This window comes from Dermacentor variabilis, chromosome 4, assembly GCF_050947875.1.
Source record: "Dermacentor variabilis isolate Ectoservices chromosome 4, ASM5094787v1, whole genome shotgun sequence".
NCBI lineage: Eukaryota > Metazoa > Arthropoda > Arachnida > Ixodida > Ixodidae > Dermacentor > Dermacentor variabilis.
In genome coordinates this window covers 191,568,903-191,573,721 of record NC_134571.1, presented here as the reverse complement: position 1 = coordinate 191,573,721, position 4,819 = coordinate 191,568,903, and positions in this window count along the sequence as shown.

Here is a 4,819-nt window from a genome sequence, read left to right as displayed (position 1 = left end):
AACTGCTGGAAGGTTTCCAGGAACAAAATGTTACCAAAGTACAAGGAATAGTAATCCGCAGAAACGATCAAGAAATCCCCACTAAACATGTTATACTCACCTTCGGAACAAGCGTAATGCCTACCTCTCTCGACGCCGGTTATGTCAAAGTCAATGTGAGACCATATATCCCAAACCACAGACGATGTTTCAAATGCCAAAGGTTTGGACACTCTTCACGTGCATGCCGAGGACATACAACTTCTGCTAAATGCAGCTCCAACGAACACCAATCTGAGAATTGCACCTCTTCCCCACATTGTGCTAACTGCAAGGGAGATCACCCAGCTTATTCGCGGTCCTGCCCTTGCTGAAAAAAGAAAAAGAAGTCATTGCACTAACTGTTAAAGAAAAAATATCGTTCTTCGAAGCCCGAAAACGACCGTCGTACCTTTCGCGACGCTGTTATGCCGATGTGACGAAGTTGGGGGCATCGTCACAGAGGCCTGAGGAGTCCTGTGCGCCCAAGCGCACGCACAGTGGTCCCGTAGTGACGCTTCCCGCCCCCGTGGTGGTAGCAGCCAGTCCTGCTCCATCATCTTCGCAAGCCCTGCAGACACCAGTCCCGCAGGGCCCTATGATCAAGCGAACACCTAGACCCGAGACACGTGTCTCGGCGCCAAACTCTCGGTCCTCCAGCGCCTCAGAGAGAGCGATGGAGGTCGACGGAAAAACCCCGGTGTCATCGACACCCAAGGACAAGCGCTCTCTAGAGCGCTTAAAGAGGGACAAACTCCCAATAACTACCCTAAATAAGAAGGCGATAACCTAATGGGTTATCGGTCCATTGTATCTACCTTCTTCAGATCCATGTCACCTAACATCTTTCTTATCTCCTACTCACTGGTTAATATCATTTTTTACCTTTCAATTTTATGATGGCTTTTATGATCCATTGGAATTGTAGAGGTCTCTTAAATAACTTGGGTGACATCAAATACATGTTAATAAACTTCTCTCCTGTGGCGCTGTGCCTACAGGAAACAAACCTAGGCGAAAAACACAAAAACATTTTAAAAGGTTTCACTGTTGTACGGCGAGACCGTACGCAGACGAGCCGGCTGTCAGGTGGTGTAGCCATTCTTCTGCAGGGCGGTATTGCAGCCAGAGAAGTTCCTATTAACAGTCACATAGAAGCTGTTGCTGTCACCGTTTTGGCTCCTAAAACCACCATTACTTCAGTATACATTCCAGCGCGTTCAAATTTTACTATAAATGACCTAGAGTTAATTTTAGACCAGCTACCTGAACCATTTTAATAGGCGGTGATTTTAACGCACATAACACGTTCTGGGGTAGCAAAACAACTGACACCAGGGGTCAAACACTTGAAGATTTTATCCTAACAAACGACATATGCCTTTGAAACACCGGTGCGGCAACTTACTACTGCCCAAGCACAGGAGCAATGAGTTGCCTAGATCTGGCACTGTGCTCTCCCTCTCTTTTTGGAGATATTCAGTTGAGTGTTATTGATAACCCCTATGGTAGTGACGATATGCCTGCTGTCATTAAAAGAACATCTCCTTTTCCTACCATCCCACTGAGGCCACCCCGCTGGAAACTACATCTGGCAGACTGGCCTCTCTTTACTGAAAAGGCCACTCTGGATAACATACCAGATGAGCTAACCATAGATGAAATGAATGATAAGATCACCGCCTGTATACTTGCTGCAGCAGCAGAAACAATCCCACAATCCTCTGGCTTATTAAGAAAAAAACTTGAAACCCTGGTGGACGAAGGAATGTACACAAACAAAAAAACTACAAAACAAAGCGTGGGGTATCTTTCGGCGATACCCAACACAAGACAATCTACTCTCCTTCGAAAAAGCAAAAGGGAAAGCCATGTACGCACGCAGACAGGCCGAAAGACAGTCCTGGAAAAATTATGTCTCCTCAATAAATAGCTCGATAACTTCCAAAAGAATGTGGGATCAGGCTCGTAAGTTTAGAGGCGACTACGCTCCTTACACGATACCCATACTTTCACCCCCAGACACGCAAACAAATTTAGTAGAACAAGCAGACATATTAGGGCAGCACTTTCATGATATATCAAGCTCAGTAAACTACTCTGCAGAATTTCTAAAGCATAACCGGTTATCAGAAAAACTAAAGCTTCCGACCACAGGAAGTTCAGAAACCCTGTATAATGCCGCTTTAACACTTCCAGAACTCAATAGAGTACTTACTACTGGCAAAAAAACAGCACCTTGTCCGGACAGAGTAGATTACGCGATGCTCGCTCATTTATCTCCTAATGCAGTTGAAACCTTGCTTCGTTTTTTAAATAAAATCTGGGAAACGGGAAAATTGCCAAAAGAGTGGAAGAAAGCCATCATTATCCCTTTCTTGAAAGCTGGAAAACCTCCCACAACAGCAACCAGCTATAGACCGATAGCACTCACAAGTTGTCTTGCAACGTCCTATGAAGCCATCATCAACATAAGATTAACATACGTCCTTGACACAGAGAACATGCTTGATAACCATCAGTGTGGATACAAGAAAGGTTGCTCCACAACAGATCACCTAGTCTGGCTAGAAGACGAGATACGTGCGGCCTTTCTACATAAACAATATTGTCTCACTGTTTTCTTTGACTTAGAAAAGGCGTATGACACAACATCGAGGTTTGGTATTTTAAAGGACTTGGCAGATTTAGGAATCCGAGGTAGAATGCTTAAATGTCTAGCCGATTTCATGTCGGACCGAACATTCCAGGTGCGTTTAGGAACGGCGCTGTCACGTGTATTCACCCAGGAAAATGGTGTGCCACAAGGATGAGTATTAAGCACAACATTGTTTGTGGTGGAAATGAACTCAGTCAATAAGGTAATCCCATCCTCTAAAATGCATTCATTATATGTGGACGATCTACAAATAGCGTGTCGTGCATCCAACCTGACATCCTGCGAGCGGCAAATTCAAATTACATTAAACAAACTAACACAGTGGGCGTGTGAAAATGGTTTTCGTTTCTCAAGTGAAAAAAACTATTGGTGTTGTATTTACGCAAAAAAGAGGCCCACAACCAGTACCCACCATTAAGCTACAACAAGCCACATTACCAGTAAAACAAGAACACAAGTTTCTGGGTGTTCTGTTTGATAAAAAGTTAAACTTCCTGGTACACATAAAGAGCCTTAAAATAAAAGCAAACAATGCACTTAACGTCCTCAAAGTCCTGTCCCAGAAGCGCTGGGGCTCTGACCGTGAATGCCTGCTACGCATCTACCGTATTTTGGTGCGCAGCATATTAGATTATGGCAGCATTGTATACGGTTCAGCTAGACAGTCCTACGTCCGTCGACTTGATCCAGTTCACAACCTTGGACTGCGACTGGCAAGTGGCGCTTACAGAACATCGCCTGTCCAGTGTTTGTATGTTGACTGTAATGAACCTCCTCTACAGCAGCGTAGAGTGCTACTAACTTTTTCTTACGTACTGAGAATCCAGTCCTTACCACAACACATATGCTTCAACATTGTCACACAGTGTAACTCTCGTTTACACTATACAAACAAACCAAACATGATTAAGCCGCTTGTCCTACGATATGAGGAATATATCTCGAATTATAACATTCCTCGCGAAATCCTTCAGGTTGCCAGAAAACCACAGCGTTTGCCGCCGTGGCACGTTTTCGCACCGGTATGTGATTGGACATTGACACATTTAAAGATAAAGGCACCCCACACGAACACATCATACAAGAATTCCGCTTTCTACAGGACAAATATGAAAATTACACAGAATTTTACACTGATGGCTCTAAAACAAAAGAACTCGTGGGTGTGGGGGCCGTAACAGAACATTGGGAAGTAAGTATTCGTTTGCCACAGCACGCCTCTGTCTACACAGCTGAAGTCTATGCATTATGGACTGTGGTGAAAAAGATCATCGCTGAAAAACACGAAAACGCAGTCATATACACTTACTCGTTAAGCACGCTGAAAGCTCTTCACCTGAAATCCGAATGTGGACCCCTCATAGGGGATATCCTAAACATGATAACACTAAACAAATACGGCAGGTCAATTAGGTTTTGCTGGGTACCAAGTCATGTTGGTATACCGGGCAACGAAGCGGCGGATAGATGCGCATCAATGGCAGCGCACAAAGACATAACAAACACAACACTTCCATATAAAATAGTATCCGTGCCATTAGGAAGGCCTTAACGTCACAGTGGCAACACGAATGGGACCATTGTACAGAAAACAAGCTACATCTTATTAAACCCGTAATAGGCGAGTGGAAATCATGCAGTCACCAGCAACGGTTCTACGAGGTGATCTTGTCTCGACTTCGAATTGGACACACACATTTGACGCACAATTTCCTCCTCCGAAAAGAAAACCGGCCAACCTGCGAAAAATGCCTTGAACCTCTCACAGTCATACACATCCTAATAGCATGTCCACACATCGACATACTGAGATGGAGGTTTTTACACAACCTATATAATTTGCACGCTCCATTACACCCTGCCCTATTACTAGCAGATGACCCCCTAGTGCCATTTGCTAACCTGTTCGACTTTTTAGAAAAAAGTGGTTATTTACACCAACTATAATGTAATACAGGTTTACCTACTTTAACGTTGCGTTTCATTTTGTCTTGTTTCTGGCGCAGCATGGCCTTAGTTGCCTTTGTGCCATTAAACCCAAACTAACCAACCAACCAACCACTGAAACTCTGGCTGTCACTTTTTATTATTCTATTTTTTATTTAAAGTACGCTCAGGGCCATACGCCAATAAAAAGGGGAG